Genomic DNA, 20,472 nt, shown 5'->3' with positions numbered 1-20,472 from the left:
ATGTGAAATGGAGTTATAGCGCCTGACATAGATTCAAAGAGTCCTCATGGCAGGTGTAAGTTTCTGAAGCATTCAGATGTGACATTGGCCCCATGGTGGACTGCAAAGGAATACGAGGGCAGGCATACTCACCGTCATGGTTCCAATCGAACACATATTATTACACCACAAGGGAAATTCTCTTTATTGTGCATGAAACATATTGTAACCCTTCGATATACTTGTCTGCAATCTGAAAACAATTTATGGACTCCCTCAACATTCTGTGTCATCCCGCAACAATGGTCAGAGACAACCAGCAGCCAGACGAGGGGAATGCTGTGCCATGTGTAGGCTGCCATTGACACCACAACACAAAAGGCTGCATTTCGAATATTGCTGTATGATTCTTCCAGTGTAGGGAAAAATCGGGTACGACTTCAGGTCGTAGCTGGTATTGACCAAGGGAACTCTGACAGCACAATAGTACGTCACTTACATCCTGCAACTTCATGTGGTACCTCCTATGAGACAGTATCATGGCGCCAGTTTTCAAGAGGACAACGATCGACCACATGCCAAATGCATCCCTATCAGCTCTCTGTGTTATGTTTAGCTATTAGCTCTGTACCCAATAGAATATATGGGACATCAGCTCATACACCATCTCCATCCCAGTGAAACTAACCAGGATATCAAGGACCACTTACATCAGCTGTGGGATAGCTAGCTTGTGTCAGGACTGGGTCAACGGTTTTATGACACACTTCTGTACTGAACCAATACACGCATCCTGACTAGTAATCCGGCCACCCCTTAAAATTAACCCACCAGAGGTGCACTACTTTGTCTAGAGTTGAGATATTTACGATGAAGTCTTAGGATGCTCTTGTTTGCACTATTTCATGGTTTACTCTCGTCGTAGACAGCTGGGGTTCACTGATTCCGTACCGGAGGTGGGAGAGGGGGTTTGCGGTGGTGGTAGGAACGTAATACGGCCATCACTTGAAATTAACCATGCCAGTTCTGTACTAAACACTGCAGACCCTGTGCATGATGCAGAACAAAGGCAGTCTCAAAAGAAGAAGAAGGAAAATTTCATATTCATGAAAAGTCAGTTGTCAAAATGAGAAAACCCAATCAAAAAGATGTAAGGAGAGAAATGTCTTCTGAAATGTTACTGTCACTGTAATTGGATGCAGCAAGAAGCCAATTGTATTTACACATGCAAATACTTCCATTTCCAAATAAGTTCTCGTTAGTTCCCTTTCTATAAATATTCGTCACAAAGGAACTAACACCATTGATAACATTTATTGTTTTAGATATATTTCCTCCAATGTCCCAAAACAATATTTTTCTCCCTTTTTGAAGATAGGATAAATAGTCGTCCTAATTGGATTAACATGGTTGAGAGGTTAGCGACATAAGAGATTACGAGGAGCAGTACTATGAGATCCAGAACATGTCATCTGTAACCGAAATAAAACAAAGCGTTAAGACACAAACAGATAACATCTTCCTCTACCAGAGGACATCACTATAGTGGAGTCCAAGTTACACTCTCTGACTAAAATAGAGAAATGCCCAGAAAAGGTGGAGGAGATGAAATGAAATTTCACAAGTTGAGAGGATACATGATGCTATTTCAGTGATTAACACACTGAGTAAAATTTACTTCATTTATCAGCAAGACGCTGAAATCCCTCGTGCCTCGATGCATGATCTAAATTGGTTAGAAAAGGTTTCATAAAGCCGTTGTACCTTCTCCTGAGATATCCCAACCAACGACCATTGTACTTGTACTTGATGTTCTGGATACAGGAATAATAACATTTTACCCGATGTTTTCCACACTGTAAACTTCCAGATCTCTTGGTGTACATAGTTGAGATTAAATTTACTGCACAACTAACTGATCAGTTTTGTAAATTTTATTGTGTTCTTACATCAGTTTATATTTCTTACCTTTGTAAACAAGGGTATTTTTCATGCAAGTTAATCCTTTTCTTTACAGTGCACCCAGACATGTCAGATGTACACAGACTTGTTTTGCCCCATGTGGAGCCAGAATTCTGCTCGCTAGAGGTTGAGAATGAGAAGTAGACTGGTTAGTATACAATCAACACTGCTGTGATATTGCATTCATAGACTTGTTTATATTGTTTAGCTGTGTCGATTTGGGTACATTTTAATAAACTTTAACCCTTTTGTTCACAGTCTTCTCAAGCATGTTAGCCAGGAGTGTGCCAATTTTGGCCCCAATGAACACCTATTCTGCACAGTTCTCAAAACGGCCATCGGGGCCAGCACTACTCAGACCTGTAGGCCGAGAAGAAGCTGGTTTTAGTCCAGTGCAGCAAACATTCCGCTCACCACACAAAACGCCATTCAGACTAGAGCACAGTAGGTAGGATGGTGAGTATATGATCCAGTCTGTTTGATATTTTGTACACACACTTACGTTTTTATCTCCATCGATACGGCTAATCCTTGATAACATGTAACCTTTTTTGTTCACAGTCTACGGATTCCTGGTGGACAGAAGAGTGACTATACTGGCCCAGGGCAGCAAGTGTTGTGCTGTCTAAAAAAAACACCCTTCAGGACCAGGCACTAGTCAGAGCTGTTGGCCGGAAGGGATCTGATTATAGCCTGGAGCAGCAAGAATCCTGCTCGCCATGCAAAACGGCGTTCGGACTCAACCAAAGGAACTAAAATTGTGACGATACAATCCAGTGTCCTGTGATAATGTCTTCTTACACTGGTTTATATTTTTCACATTGATGAACTGGGGTATATTTTAATGAAACATAGTTCTTTTGTTCACAGTTACTCAGGCCTGTTTGCTGGGAGTGTGCTGATTTTGGTCCAAAGCAGCAACTGTTCTGGACACTTCACAAAACGGCCTTCAGAGCCAACCACTACTCAGATTTATTGTCTGCGAAGAAGCTGATTTCAACCCAGAGCAGGAAGCATTCCGCTCACCAGGCAAGATGGTGTTCAGACTCGACAACAGAAAGTATGATGGTGAGTATATGATCTAGTCTGCTTGATATTTTGTCCACACACTTGTTTATATTTTTGACCCCTAACGACATGGGTACATTTTGATAAAAAGTAACCGTTTTTGTTCACAGTCTACTCAAGCCTGCTGGCTGGAGGGTGACTATATTGGTCCAGGGCAGCAGGTACTCTGCTTGCTAACAAAACAGCCTTCACGGCCAAGTACTACTCAGGCCTGTTGACTAGAAAGGAATTGAATTTGGTGCAGAGTAGCAAGCATTCTGTCACTAAATAAAACAGTCTTCAAACTCGAGCACAAGAGATGGGACTGTGAGTACATGTTTCAGTCCGTTGTGGTACTGTTTTCTTATATTCTTCTGCAATTTTTAGCATGATCTATAAATATACACTTTGATGAAATGTAACCAGTTTCTTCACTGCCTAATCAGGCCTACTCGGCGGTGAGGAGCATTTTGGTCCAGAACAGCAACTACCCTTCTCGCTAGACAAATTGGTCTTCAGTATCTAGCACTACTCTGAAATGTTGGCCGGGAAGGAGCTAATTTTACCTTGGAGAAATCAGCATTCCGCACACAGTGCAGAACGGCCTTCAGCCTCGAAGACAAGGAGAATGGTGAGTATATGTTCTAATCTTCTACAATTTTGTGATCTTACACTTGGTTATTTATTTACCTTTATCGACAACAGTGCAGTTTGATGAAACTTAATGCTTTCATTCACAGTCTACTTAGATGTGTTGCATGGGAAAGAGTTTTTGTTGACTCCAGAGCACACACAGATTAGTGTCAATGTCTTCCCAACTATGTTGGACTATTCTTATTTCCTCCTATATCACCATTCTACATTTCTAACACTGACATGTGATCACACATATTAGTAAGCACCTGTAGACCATCCCGTTTTTTGTTTCTCACTGCTTAACTTTCCAGTTCGAGCTAAAACTACAAAGTTGCTCATTCACAAAAATTTGGTCCGTTTTTCACTACAGATAGCGATGTTACAGATAGAAATATTTCATTACAACCTTTTCTCTCTAAGACTGTCACTTTGTGAAAGCCATACTAACAGACACAAACCGTTATTTACCGGTAACTTCCGACTGTTGCTTGTGTTAGCTACTTGTGTTCTACTGATCAACAACATTCATTGAAATTTCAACTTAAACTGTAACATGGTTGACCTTCTCTCGCTCATTTTGTGAACATATCAATTTGATGTTAATACAAATAAGTACACTGGACTGCACCATGGTTTACACAGAATTTTGTCTTCTTTGTTTTAAAACACTATTCACACTGTTCTAATTCCGGGATTTTATGTTTATCATGATATCTTCATGACATTCTGTATCCAACCATTGACTTACTTCACATATTCTCTTGCCATTTCAATAACTTCTGGACTTCTCAGTTGTCTATACGCACACACTGAAGACTACCAACAATAGATTAATCAAAAGAGAAAGAGAATAGAACAAGGAAAGAATGCATTGTTCTACCCAGCACTGTGAAGTTCCCCATACAGCAGGAAACCTCGTATCCTTTTTAATGTGCCTCATCCACCATCCCTACATTTACTTTCCACGCACCTGTTTCTGGTCCTCCTTCCAGAGGATAACTCTTATATCCTTTTTCTGCTTCCCTTTGAACTGTAAAATGATATAAACTTATATTTCATACTTATTTTTTGTTACAACATTTAGTCCTACTTCGAAGTTCAAAATTTCCCAGAAATGCTCCTTTTGCTACAAAAATTGTGTTACTACTGCCTTTTCCTAACTAAACTCTGCATTAACTGGCGCCATGAAGTTCTAGCGATACTGACATGGGCGCTATGTCATCCACAGCCCACAGGCGTCACTGAATGCGGATGTGGAGGGGCATGTGGTCACCACATCACACTCCTGACCGTTAGTCAGTTTACATGACCGGAGCAGCTACTTCTCCATCAAGTAGCTCCTCATTTTGCTCACAAGGGCTGAATACACCCCACTTACCAATAGTGCCCGGCAGACCAAATGGTCAGCCATCCAAGTTATAGCCCAGTCTGACAGTGTTCAACTTCGCTGATCTGATGACTACCTTTTCCTGCATGCTGAGATTTTCTTAGAAAACGAATATTTGCATACTTGGAAATACACATGGTTTATTAGGTAGGCCTAACAGTTCAACACAAAGCCTGTAATCCAACAACAACAACATACAGAGAAACCACACACAGGTGCGTATTACCAAACACTGAACATGAAATACTGACTTTCCTTACTTAGTTATTAAAGAACACCAAAGATATAAACTACATTAACACTCTCCCTTATTTAATAGCTTGCAAAGTCTAATCTTATTACATAAATACTGATATCTGATGGAGAACAGTGGCTTTTTTTGTATATCAGCAAGTTGTTCTACAGTGTCTACTTTTGCAACTGTGATTTCATAAGTGCTAACTAGTTCATGAACAAAGAAATGCATAATACGAATATGCTACTTTCGTCCGTCAAACTCGGGATTCTGGGCAAGCCAGATAGCAGCTTTGTTGTCAACCTGCCGAACTCTTGTTGGATCCAGACAATTTCACGAGCAGTTTCACTAGGCAGCCACAACCTCAGCTTCAGTTGTGGATACGGCAACAGAATATTGCATTTGGCTAATCCAGGAGATAGGTGCCCCAGACTACAGACAAAGGACACCAGATGTTGAGAGCCCAGAGCCAAGATCACTAACAACATGGTCAGCATCACTACAACACTCTAAAACCTGCTTCTTATAATTGTTTTTGTGTAAAAGTCCATAATTTGTTGTGCCTCTCAGGTATCACAAGATTTTTTTAACTTTCACTACATCACAATCTGTTGGTTTTTCAAGTTTTCTTGATACAACACTGACAGAATATGCAATGTCAGGACGTCTCTCAGACATCAGAAACATCAGTGCCCAACAGCTTGACTGTATGGAAATTCAAAATTGCAAGAATTTTCATCTGTATCAATGTCGTTTATAATGGGTGTAGTCACAGCCTTGCAGTTCTTCATGTTGAAACGCTCTAGTATTTTCTCTGTGTAGTGAGTTCGACTTACACATAAAGTGCCACGTTCTTGTTGGTCAATTTCCAGACCTAAGGAAACTGATGCAGGCACTGAAGTAATTTTAAACTCTTCTCGTAAATCACTGACAATGTCTTCAAATTCCTGTTCACTCTGAGCTGCAAACAGACCATCATCAACATAAAGCACAAGGAATATTTTCTTACAGCCTTACTGTCTCATGAAAAGACTAGGATCAGTTTCACTCCTCAGAAAGCCCAGTTTAGTGAGATGATTACTATACTTCTAATTCCAGTAACACAGAGCCTGTTTCAGTCTATATGGACTTTTCTTCAAACAACATACTCTCCCAGACCCATCATCAAATACTTGAGGTTGTTGCATATAAAAGGTTCCTTTTAAATCACCATAAAGATAAGCAGTTGAAACATCAATTTGTAAAAGTTTCATGCTCTCCCTTTCTGCAAAACTTAGTAGTGCTGTGAACGTGCAGTGAATGTCTGATCATAGTCAACTCCTCTCTGCTGCCAATAACCCTTAACCATCAATCTTGCCTTGAGTTTATTGACTGAGCCATCAGCATTTGTTTTAACTTTATACACCCATCTACTAGGAGCGGCCCTCTTTGCATATCGTAGGTCAACCACATCCCACGTTCTATTTTCCTGAAGAGCTTGTATTTCAGAATCCATAGCTTCCTTCCATATATCGTTTTGAACAGTCTTCATGGCATCGCTGTATGTTTCTGGTTCTTGGAAAGATACTGAGAGTTTCATTACATAATCATTAAATTTTTGTGGAGGTGTGAGGGTTAACCGATCACACAGACATGGTAAAGCTTCTCCACTTGTGTCTTCCTGCTCTTCCTCCTGAGGCCTTCATCCACATCCGAGGAACTGCCATCCGCTTCACTCTCACTATCAATACCATTGGTCTTCAGTCTGAGGTGCTGGATCCTGATGACTGAAAACATTCACTGGTAGAGTTGAACATTTTTCGCGCTTTAGTGGCCTCTCCTCAAAGATGACATCTCGTGACGTAATGAGTTTGCACACTTCTTCACAATAAATTCTGTAACCCTCATTGTAATCATATCCAATAAGGACACATTTCAGTGCTTTTTGGTCCATGTTCCTTCTCTGTTGTTTTGGAATATGAGCATAGCACGTAGAGCCTATCACCGGCAGATGTTTCAGGCTTGGCTTCTTTCCATATCACAATTCATATGGAGATGTTCCTGCAATACTGGAAGGCACTGTTCGGTTTAGAATGTAGGTTGCAGTGTTCACCATCTCTGCCCAAAGTTTCTGTGGAATGTTTGCATGTGCATGCATTATGGCTCTGGCAGATTCCACAGCTGTGCAGTTCTCTCTTTCACTGCACCCATTTTGTTCTGAAGTGTGTGGCATTGTGAAGCGTTGAATTACACCCTCTTTGTGAAGAATCTCTTTTGCTTGTTTGTTGTCAAATTCTTTCCCATTATTACTCAGAAGTTCCTTAGTGGTATGTCCAGCAGCTTTTGCTTCAGCTATGAACTGCCTTAAATTTTCTGCAACTCCAGACTTTTCTTGTATGAAATACACTCCTGGAAATTGAAATAAGAACACCATGAATTCATTGTCCCAGGAAGGGGAAACTTTATTGACACATTCCTGGGGTCAGATATATCACATGATCACACTGACAGAACCACAGGCACATAGACACAGGCAACAGAGCATGCACAATGTTGGCACTAGTACAGTGTATATCCACCTTTCGCAGCAATGCAGGCTGCTATTCTTCCATGGAGACGATCGTAGAGATGCTGGATGTAGTCCTGTGGAACGGCTTGCCATGCCATTTCCACCTGGCACCTCAGTTGGACCAGCGTTCATGCTGGACGTGCCGACCGCGTGACACGACGCTTCATCCAGTCCCAAACATGCTCAATGGGGGACAGATCCGGAGATCTTGCTGGCCAGGGTAGTTGACTTACACCTTCTAGAGCACGTTGGGTGGCACAGGATACATGCAGACGTGCATTGTCCTGTTGGAACAGCAAGTTCCCTTGCCGGTCTACGAATGGTAGAACGATGGGTTCGATGATGGTTTGGATGTACTGTGCACTATTCAGTGTCCCCTCGACGATCAGAAAAGGTGTACGGCAAGTGTAGGAGATCGCTCCCCACACCATTATGCCGGGTGTTGGCCCTGTGTGCCTCGGTCGTATGCAGTCCTGATTGTGGCCCTCACCTGCACGGCGCCAAACACGCATACGACCATCATTGGCACCAAGGCAGAAGCGACTCTCATCGCTGAAGATGACACGTCTCCATTTGTCCGTCCATTCACGCCTGTCGTGACACCACTGGAGACGGGCTGCACGATGTTGGGGCGTGAGCGGAAGACGGCCTAACGGTGTGCGGGACCGTAGCCCAGCTTCATGGAGACGGTTGCGAATGGTCCTCGCCGATACCCCAGGAGCAACAGTGTCCCTAATTTGCTGGGAAGTGGCGGTGCGGTCCCCTACGGCACTGCGTAGTATCCTACGGTCTTGGCATGCATCCGTGCATCGCTGCGGTCCGGTCCCAGGTCGACGGGCACGTGCACCTTCCACCGACCACTGGCGACAACATCGATGTACTGTGGAGACCTCACGCCCCATGTGTTGAGCAATTCGGCGGTACGTCCACCCGGCCTCCCGCATGCCCACTGTACGCCCTCGCTCAAAGTCCACCAACTGCACATACGGTTCACGTCCACGCTGTCGCGGCATGCTACCAGTGTTAAAGACTGCGATGGAGCTCCATATCTCACGGCAAACTGGCTGACACTGATGGCGGCGGTGCACAAATGCTGCGCAGCTAGCGCCATTTGACGGCCAACACCGCAGTTCCTGGTGTGTCCGCTGTGCCGTGCGTGTGATCATTGCTAGTACAGCCCTCTCGCAGTGTCCGGAGCAAGTATGGTGTGTCTGACACACCGGTGTCAATGTGTTCTTTTTTCAATTTCCAGGACTGTATGTCGCCTAAACGTTGTACAATCACCTTTGGGAGGAAAAAAATACCGGTGCTCTGACACAGAAGGTACTTGAAACTGACCATATACATCAGCGTGAATAAGCTCACCTGGTTCTTCTGTGCTCTTTCTATTGCCAAATGGTAAACAATGTGCCTTGGCATAAATACAGCCTTCACAAAGTTCACTGTCCATTTCTACGTCAATATTTAAATCGCTACAAAGTGCAGACTGCACATGGCGCTTGTTCTGGTTTCCAAATCTTTCATGATAAACCTGCTACGTATTGTGGTATTAACTTTGCTGAGGCAGATACATTTCACATTTCTTACATCAAGTTTAAAAAGACCTACAAAGCGATCACAGACATCTACCAATCTAGTGACATTATCAGTCTTAAGATGACAAATTTCTGCAGTTGATGTGAATTTACATTCTGGATGTTCATCCTGTACTGCAAGAACAGAGAATATAATCTTGTGAATCTGAGGTACACACATACATCTGTCAAGGTAATTCTGTTCCATTTTCCTCCAACTACTGCTTCAAAGTCTGTTGAACCTTTTCCAGTTGCTTCAATTATGTCACCATTAGCTGTAGTAAGTCAGTGTTTTGTTAAAAAAGGCTGAAATATTTTGAAAGAATTCCTGTCATTTGTAATATGACTTGTTACACTATTGTCTATATACCAGTCTTCATTTCTACATTCAGAGTACATCACAGAAGATGTCATAGCAAGAAGCAGCATATTTGTAACTATGGTAGCTGGTTTTGGAGGTTTGCCATCCGCTGCCCACTTTCTGCACACTTTAATTGTATGGTTGGTTTCTTGCAGTAATTACATATTAATTTCTTTTTCTTCTTTTTCTCCATTGAATTTACTTGCTGAAATGACAGCCTTGACGAGTCTGTAGTGAGGGCTTCTTGTTTACTAAAATCATCCTCCTTTGTACTCAGAGGTTCTTCGTATGCAAACAATTGATTTGTTAAATTATTAGTTGTTCTGTCATCTCTAGACGTTAGTATCCAACTAGATTTAAACGAAAAATAGTCTTTGCGTAGTGTACCTAATATTTTACAAATCAAAAGCAAATCTGGTATTTCTGAGTTATTTACGATATCTTTGGTCATTTCTGATTTCAATTCACTCCACAAATTTTTCTGCTAGGAAATATGTGTCGCAACATTGTCTTCAGGAGTCATTTGTAACTAAAGAACTGCAAACAAAGGTTGTAAACTTTGTCTTCAGAGAGACCATCAAATATTTTGTGTAATTCTGTCCACACTTAGCACACTGTATTTAGACGCATTAACTTTTGCAAAGATTTTTCCCACATATTTGTAGTCAAAACAAGTACAACATTGCAGTCTGCTTTGTTAAAAGCTTCTAAAGCACTTTTGTAGATCGCCCTTTCTTCAACGGTAGCACTTTCTGAAATAATACTAAGTTTCACTAGCCGGCCTTACACAACATCAAGTGTGCCAAGTATCCCTTGTAGACAAATACTTAAGTTGTATTTCCACGTGTTCCAATTTGTTTTGCCTTCCACAACTCCGATGTTGATAACTCTTGTTCAATCCATCGTTGGTTGCGTGGAATTAACAACTTCAAAAACGTCTTCTTGGAGATAACTTTAAAAACCTTTTGCACAGAGCTATGTTATTATTTTCCTACAAGTGTCCATTTAACACTCACCAGCGCCCATAACGTGTTGAGATTTTGTTAGAAAACGAATATTTGCATATTTAGAAATATACATGGTTTATTACGTACTGGTTCAACAAAAAGTGCCCATAACGTGTTGAGATTTAGTTAGAAAACGAATATCTGCATATTTAGATATATGCATGGTTTATTCTGTACTGGCTCAACTAAAAGCACGCACAACAAGAACAACAATATACAGAAAAACCACACACAGGTGCGTATGTCCACCCACTGAACATAAAATACAGACATTAGTTATTTAGTTGTTAAAGAGGGCCAAAGATGTTAACAATGAGTTTCTCAATTCTCTAACGCATGTAATTCTGTGACCACAACTTTGAACTGCAAGAGTGGTTTGACTTCATGTTGGATTGTTTTTCGACACAATCCCTGTATCACAAAAAAATTTAACGTTACAGATCAGCAGTAGTACTGTGTCCATTTTGCTGGGTGAAGTAACTGAAATCTGTGAACAGCTGTCAAACAATACCTCACTTTCTAAGCACCTACTGCTACTTTTACAATCGGATTGACAGCAGCTGAAAAGGGCACCAGCTCTCCTCCACAAAACTACTCTTTTACTTGGCGTTTTTTTTTAACAAACTCAATCACAGGCATAGAATTTCTATCTTTGGTCTTCCTATTCACTGATCAGCCTGTGCATCTAAAAGCACACTGCATGAGGGCTGTCCAACCTTGATGGGGGTTCATATTTGGAATCACCATCAAATGCAAATTTATAAATCATACTAGCTCCGTCCAGAGACACTCTTGCATTTTCTAATGAAGGTGCTTGTTTGAATTCCCTCGCTTGCAGTTCAGAAGTGCTTGCTTGCTCCCTTGCTGTCTTTCATATACTTTTCTGGAGCCTGAAGTCCCCACACTTGCAACATCAACGAATTTTTATTTCTTATTGTTCCTGTTCCAGTCAGTTGCTTTTTGTCAAACTGTCACACTATCCCAATAGTGCCAGCAGCGTTTAATTCATCAGATATGTCATAATAATAACTGTTGTGCAAGTCAGGTAACTCTTCACACACACTCCGTGGTGCAGGAATGTCTTCCTCACCGATCATTGTCTCCATTCCTACCAAGTTCACTACAACTTCCCATCAACTGCCCAATCAAGATATTTAGCAATCTTGCAATCTTGTTACCCCCCCTCCGTGTGCACCTCCTGGCCACCAAGGTCACCTGTGGCAGCTGCTATTTATGTTCCTCACTATTACTTGCCAGTTTCTACTTAAAACTGTTTATCAGAATGACTGATATTCTGTTGCCTGCTGTGAACATCATCATACGTGGCACCAGTCTTCCACTTTCCCACAGCTGCTGTGCTATATTTTGCACTGTACTGTAAGGGCCATGAGAATATTAGACTCTTTCGAGAAAATGTTCATAATTCTCGTAATTGTCATGGAGCAGTGCTACAAGTTCGCACCAAACACAGAATGGTAACAAAAGTTATATACCCACAGCAACAACTGTACAGCCACCCCCATATCAGTACTTACAGAATGCCTCCTCCTGTGCCCTGACCAGATTGATACTAGTCTATTAGCTATTCTCGCTGAATTGCTGTAGACCAATATTATTCTGTTCTCGCTGAATTGCTGTAGACCAATATTATTTCAAAAATTGGACCATGAGAAATGTTTACATTACTTAGTTACATCATTCACCTGTCTCAAGACATCATCTTTGAATTTCTCTGCTCTAAAAGGAGGAGACAGCGGATGCATTGTAGAAAAGTTAGAAAGGTAGTAAGAGCAACTTGACTTTCTGTGGGTTGTATCCAATGCTATATCCTCAAAGTCTTGTGTGGGTGGCCTTAGCAGCAGCTGGTTCCATGGCTAAGTAAAGATGAGGACAGCAACCAGGCAACAGTCGGTTACCGCTTCACAGTGAGCTAATAGAACTTGTCCAGAAACGCATGTAAGAACAACTTCTTGACATGGCTGGAAGTATGAGAAAACTGTACTGAAATATGTTAGGTGATTTGCCAGTTTCATCCATAGCTAGTTTCACACTCTTGGATATTATGGTGCAACTTAATGGTATAAACAGTAACAAACGTTATGAGCACATTGAAACAAACAAACATTATCAAAATATTGGCACTAGTAACTTCACTAGGCAAAAATTACATCATATCATTACCTCTGTCAAAGTATCATTAATCACAAAGCCACATGGCAAGATTAAAATATAAGGATGTCCCTATTATAACTATAAAACGTAGGAACTGTAGCTTATACGTTTGAAATCCGTGGTAACAGCTAAAGAGGCGATCTTTTAAAATGTAATAAATTTTTCCAGTTTAAAATTTGTTTCAAAGCTGAAAACTGACTCCTTTTGATGAATTCTTCATTGTGATATGCACCTCCCTCTACTCTTTATGTGTAAGGTCTATGTGTTTTGGCATACAACTTGAAATTTGGGATTTCTCTTGTGTGGCGTAGGCACCAGCACTTAAATTAGCGTCTTTGTTGTCCACAGGTGTGCTTGGTTGTCATAGACAGGCCAAATGTCCCCTGTGACGGGTCAGCCAGCAGTGACAAAGTCATTAGTATCTGGGTGGACACCCACCTTCAAGGTAACAGGGACAGCTCATCACCGACGAGGATTTTTTTCCTATTGTGGTGGGCATCTGCCTACTGTAAGTGGAGCCAACACACTAGCAACACCACGTGCCAATGTCATGGACACTGACAAGACACCACCTATTGGCTGGAGGCGCTGTGGTGCTGCTGCTACCACAACGGAAGCATTACGTCATTGTGAGGCTAACATCAGTACAGTCAGCAATGTTTGCCTGGCATTTAAAACTGATTTTCGTTTAAAATAAACAAATTATTTGAGCAACATGAGAATACTCATTGAGTGTAACTATCGTTGTTTAATAGTTCTCGTAAAACATTCACTGAGATCAGTGTAGGGCATCTGTTTTACCTTTGTAGTAGAGTGTTAGTTATACAGTGGTAAATGCATTGGCCTATTCACTTTCATTCAGCATCTTGCTCCATCAGAAATTTAACAGCATTGTTGAATGCATTCACTGCCAAGCACTTAGCCTACCTGTAGCAATGTATGTTATGCCTCACCAACCTTGCACAATCTTCATGGCAGAACTCTCAATACAGATCAAGTTTCCAGAGCTTCATTTTTCTGAAGCCATCTTCAGAATATAACAGTCCTAGATCGAGAGATAATGACTGAGAAAAGAAACTTATAATAGAGAATAATTTATCTGTGGTTGTCACAGACACAGCTACAAACTAATAATCCTGTCTTTTTACCCATGGAAATCTTAACACTTAAAAATCCCTCAGGACACAATCTGCCTGAGAAATGGCCACACCAATTAAGTTACTGCACTGTGTTCATTCGCTTCATCACAGATATTTCACATGAAAAGTCAAAGTAAAAAGGAAATAATTTCATGCTTGGCAGAGAGAGTGCAGCAGCATACATCATTGGTTGAGGAAATGACGTCTTGTAGTCACCTGAGTGAACATCGGTACCTATCAGCCAACTTCCATGACTGGTGGCCGGAGTGTGATGCAATAAAGGCAAACTCTAGAGCACAGTGTTTTGAGCTGGATCACAAACAACAGCTCTTTCACACAACATTTTTGGATCTTTTTCTATTACTGAAATTCAGAAAGTGAAATACATTATTTTTACTCTTCCATTGTAGCAAACTGATACTTTTAGCTTACAGGGGAATGCAAATACATGTCAAGTATTTCGCAACACATAGTAGATATCGACTGCTGTACGAAAACACTATTTCTCGGAAGTTGGATCTTCCTACATGTGGCGAGAGGTGGTAATAGGTAATGCATCCTGCAACATTGTCGAACATGATTGTTTTCGTGGTGCAGGTGTTAATGGTGGGCAAAGGCATAATGTTACTTGATCGAACCGACCACCACACCAAGTCCATTATCTCTGCTCGTTGTACAGGTTGACTTTTCTAAACGAATATACACTTCGAAATGACAAAGATATTAGTCATTGTTAAAATAATTTATGATTTACATATTGCTGCTACAGCCTAACGTGCTTACATGACGTACGAAATGCAATCAAAATCCCAAAATACACTTAGAATTTATTGAGGTAGGTAAGAAGCGAATTAAAATTGCATTTGCTGTCTCTATAAGCAAGACACAGGGACAAAAGTTTCAAAACGCAGGATCGTATTTACCATTCCCATTCTTTACTTACAGGCAGTTATATGTAGCAATTTCAGGACTAACTAAATCAACTACCATTTTTTTATCCCTTAAAAAGTTCATGAAGCTCAAATTCTTATACGGTATATTGTTTCCAATGAGGTATTCTAAGGCTCTAGAAATAATTTGGTTCAAATTTTCTGTCTGGAAATATATAGGAAAGGGTGCGTCATAAATTTATGATTATTATTTTGTTTTTCGGTATATTATTAAAAAAAATTTTCTCTTCACACAACTATCCTTGTCCCAACTACATTCTTATCCCGATTACTGTCGTTATTTAACACTATGAAAGTGCTATAGTTTCGTACAGGGCCCCTGATGAATAATAATGTCCAGCTGCATCGAAGAGCACTGTTGGATGTTCTCTTGCAGTGAGAGGATATGTGGCGAATGGGCTGGCCGGATCGTTCCCATGATGTAAATCCCATTGAGCACGTGTGAGATCCATTAGGGAAACGTATTGCAGCATATCCACATTTACCAAGGACCATCCAACAGCTGTCAGTCATGTTGGTAGATGAATCAAACGCCCTGCCATAAAAAATTACCAACCTTACGGTCAGCATAGGAGGATGCAATAGAGCATGCACTGTCATCGGTGGTGATCGCACTTTCCATTAAGAACCATGTCCCGCCATTTGTAAACCTGGGTACCATCATGAAACGCAGACCCTTTAGTGTAATTTTTCTTTGAATAAAATTGTTATTTATGTTCTTCTCATTGTGCACTTCCTTCAGTGACCTTCTCCATTACACTGTAGCAGCTCTTTCTATGAGTGGCCCACATTTCATTGAAACATATTACTTGGTAGAGACACATCTCGCGAAAATTACGAACTTTGACCATAAGGTTTGCACAACAGCAATGTTGCCATGACTTGATACACAAATAGCCAAGATATTGAAGATATTGCAAAACATCATTCACAATAAGATCCTACACAGTTATTATGTTTCCCTACTCAATCGCGATCACAAGGCCAATTGCAGTTATCTACCACAATACCAAGAATAGCCCAAATGCAGTCAGATAGTCATGATAGCTCTACGTACCAGTCCTGTTGTGAGACATGACACAGGAGTATGACATAATTTTTGTTCATCTCATCACATCTGCATCTGCAGTTATTATCAACATTCAAAATTAATTTTTGTACATAAAATGCCTCCTACATGACAGTACATAATTTTATTTAGCAACATCAGTTGAAGTAACAATAAACGTCATTGGACCTCTTGAGGTAGTGTCACCTTGAGCTACACCTCCATGAATACTCTAAGCCACCTTTAGGTGCCTTCCAGAGGGTTCATCAAAACACTTTCTTTATACCTCTACCATTCCACTCTTTAACAGTGAATGGGAAAAACGAACTTTGCTGAAAAGATGTCACTACTCTCAAAAACAGTTTTGTTTTAATGAATGGAATCATTAGTCATGTATCATGTCCATCTCTCCCTCCCCTAATTTTTGATAATACCAAATGAGATGCCCTTCTCTGAACTTTTTCAATATCTTCTGTCAATCCCATCTGGTAAGGGTACCATACTGCACAGTCATACCCTAGGACAGGATGGACATGAATAATGTAGGCAATCTCCTCAATAGTGCTCTGCCATTAAAATGAAGTCTTTGGTTTGCCTCCCATAAAATATTATCCATGTGATCATTCCAATTTCAGGAACATTGCATCATAATTATGAACAACACAGGCACTGCAATATTGTAACCATCCACCGACACTTAGCAAGTGTGTTTCAGTTTAAAATATCATCCCTGTATGTCGATATACATAATTAACATATGAATAATGGTTGTAGATGCATTGCGGACAACGTAACAAAAATTTGGGTCTGGTTGTGGGTCACACTCAGATAGCCTAATGATAAAGTGACCACTCCCGATAAGTGGGAAATCCGCATTTGATTCCTGGTACAGCACCAATTTTCATTATTGTCATTCAGTTATACAGCTGATGGTTGTTCATGCTGTGCCTGTTATTTTCCATGTGCATGCATGTCTAAAGGAACATTGCATTGTACTTCAGAACAACAAAGCCAGTATTTTATTTATCCACCAATACTGGGCTAGTGACTTTCAATTAAAATATCTCTCCTGTATGGGAATATACATAATAGATGAAGAAATGCAGGTTGACGACATATGGAACTTTGGGTCTAGCCAAGGAGAATGCTCAGGTACCCTAATGGTAAACTGACAGCTATTAATAAGACAGAAATCTGCAGCAAGGCTAGGTCCAGCACAAAAAATTTTCATTGTCACTCCATTATACAGCTAATGTTTGTCCATATTTGCAACTATAAATACATTTCATGTACTTGTCTGACTCTGTTCTGTCCTATGGTATAATCTGCAACTTGTTGAAGTTTAAATGAAAAAAATATATATTATTGCTACAGAAGTTGAAATAAGAACATTTTGTCATTTGACAAGTAAATATCTTGAAGAAGCCTCTTCAGGGAGCTAAGAATTCATATACTTACATATCAATACATATACTCCATACTGCTATTTCTGGTTCATGATAAAAGTGAATTTAGGGTGAATTCATAAATTCACTAACACAGCATTAGAATTAAATATAATTTTTATAAAGATTACATATCAAGCTCTAGTATTCAGACTGGAACTTATTTATTCTGTTTCAAAAAGTTATAATTGGTTATAAATTGACTTATGACAGGAAACTGAAAATATCAAAATATTTAAGTCATTCTATGTGCAGTGTACTCAAGGGTACTCAAGAATACTCAATAAAATAATTTGTGTTTATGTTTGTAAGTATGTAGGAGACTGGTTGTGGTCTGCATAAAGTGCTGAAACACTCTGTTTGAAGTGTTAAATTAAAACACTAGCTAATTAATGTATGGGAGCAGTAGTTCCCCTTTTTTTTCTTTGTCAAAATAGTGGTTTCCCTCCTAAGAAAAGAAGAAGATCATAATATTCTAATTCCAAAGAAAGCAGGTGTTGATAGGTATGGATATTGCCAAACAGAACATCTAATAAGTGAAATACTAACATGAATTATATGTCGAAGAATGAAAAACTGGTAGAAGCTGGCCTTGGGGAAGATCTATTTGAATTCCAGAGAAATGTAGGAACATGTGAGGCAATATTGACTCTGTGATATTTCTTAGAAGATAGATTAAAGAAAAGCAAACCCACATTTACAGCATTTATAAACTTAAAGAAATCTTTTGGTAATGATGATTGGAATAAAATTGTGACAGTAGCACAAAACAGGGAGCCAAAGGTTATTTACAACTTGTTAAGAAACCATATGGCGATTATGAGTCAAGGGGAATGAAAGGGAAGCAGTGGTTGAGAAGAGAGTGAGATGAGGTTGTAGCATATACCTCATATTTTTCAACCTGTATAATTAGTAAGCAGTAAAGAAACCAAATAAAAATTAGGAGCAGGAATTAAAGACCAAGGAGAAGAAATAAAAACTTAAAAGTTTGCTAGTGAGATTGTAATTCTGTCAGAGACAGCAAAGAACTTGGAAGAGCAGTTGACCAGAATGGACTGTGTCTTGAAAGGAAGTTAAAAGATGAACATTAACAAAAGCAAAACAAAGATGAGGGAATGTATTCAGGTGAGGCAGATGGAGCTAGATTACGAAATGAGACATTTGAAGTATTAGAGGAGTTTTGCTGTTTTAGCAGCAAAATAACTAATGATGGTCAAAGTGAGAGGATGTAAAACGTGGATTGGCAGTGGCAAGAAAGGTGTTTCTGAAGAAGAGAAATTTATTAATGTTGAATAATGATTTTAATTTTAGGAAGTATTTTTCTGGAAGTATTTGTATGGAGTGTAGCTATGTATGTAAGTGGATGATAAACACTTTAGACAAGAACAAACAGAAGCTTTTGCAATGTGGTGCTACAGAAGAATACTCAAGACTGTATGGGTAGATCATGTAACCAATGAGGAATTTTTGAATGTAATTGGATAAAAAAGAAATTTGTGGCACTACATGACTAGATGAAGGGATTGGTTGATGGGACACATTCTGACATATCAAGGGATCACGAATTTAGTATTAGAGGGAAGCGTGAGGGGAACCTTATAGAGGGAGACCAAGAGATGAATACAGTACTCAGGTTCAAAAGGATGTAGAGTACAGTAGCTTTAGAGATTCAGAGCCTTGAATGAGATAGGAAAATGTGGATAGCTGCATAATGCAACGGGTTTTCATGGTTTAACCATGGACCTAGTACTGTGGTGTTCCTCAGCAGGCCAGAGGCCACGGGCGAAGGATTTCAGGAATTGTGACTGTCTCACTGCAAGTACATTGAACAGTGCAGCATTTTATAGACATTTTATTTATTCTGGTACATTTTGGCGCTTCTAAAGTAGTTTATATATTAGAAAGTATGGATGATAAGAAAAAGAAAATTGTGACAGTTGCTGCAGTTTGTATGCTATGTACTCATGTATTTCTTGAAAGAAAAAACACACAATAGCTGTCAAATAATTGACAGAACACAGTGGATAATAACCGACAATAAGGAAAATAGTAGAAGCAACGTTTTATTGGCAGGCACTTATAGTGTTGGCTTACACAACTCTTCCCCACCTTACATATTTCCTTCAAGAGACTTAATTTTTTTCTGAGGTTATTTCTGGAAGTAGTGAAGGTATTTTAAATCTGTCTTGCAACTCCAGCAAAATGCCTATTTTTGTCATCAATGTGCTTTGCTTTATTGAAATAAAATAACACCACTGGTCTTAATGAAACATATTTACCATTTTGTTTGCTTTCTCCATCTAAAAACAGTTCATTACAAAAGATGTTGATGTTAGTACTTAAAATTTTGTTCAGAAGTTTAGAAATGCAGAAGTCCTTACATTTTTTATCTACTTACGTCTTTCCTTACTCTTGAGATCAAAATTTGTCAGGGAAAAATGCTAAAACTTATCTGGAAATCAGAGAAATATCAGATAATTTCACTTGAGGAAACTTGTGGCAACCCTGGAGAGATATTAAGAAACAGTTGGCTCGATAATTTAAAAACCCACAAATGATTACAATCCACATAATTCAAACCCCCTTGGACAAAAAAAGGATATGGGAGGGTGATCATTTGAGTGGGTCAGACTTCAATATAGGATTCTTTTTTGAATAGACAGTTAATTATGTAACATAATAATTGTTTTACCATTGTCATTACACACATACCTTGACCTTTTAGAATCACCCCCAATAACTTGAATCTTCTGTCAATCTGTAAAATGCTTAAGAAATTTCACTCCAGTTTCGTAAAGCAAAACTCTACAATCCAGCAAAACAGACATGTAGACCTGCTAAGGTGAGTGCAACGTTGCACAACATCAGGAATGAAAGGTCAACAGTGTATTTCATTAACTGGCAATCACAGGTCAGTGACATGGCTCATATTAACCTACATGTCTTAACCTAAACAAGCAAAGCAAATGACAAGGAATAAAG

Source organism: Schistocerca gregaria, chromosome 8 (assembly GCF_023897955.1).
Source record: "Schistocerca gregaria isolate iqSchGreg1 chromosome 8, iqSchGreg1.2, whole genome shotgun sequence".
NCBI classification, from domain to species: domain Eukaryota; kingdom Metazoa; phylum Arthropoda; class Insecta; order Orthoptera; family Acrididae; genus Schistocerca; species Schistocerca gregaria.
Note: the sequence above shows the minus strand (reverse complement) of the source record.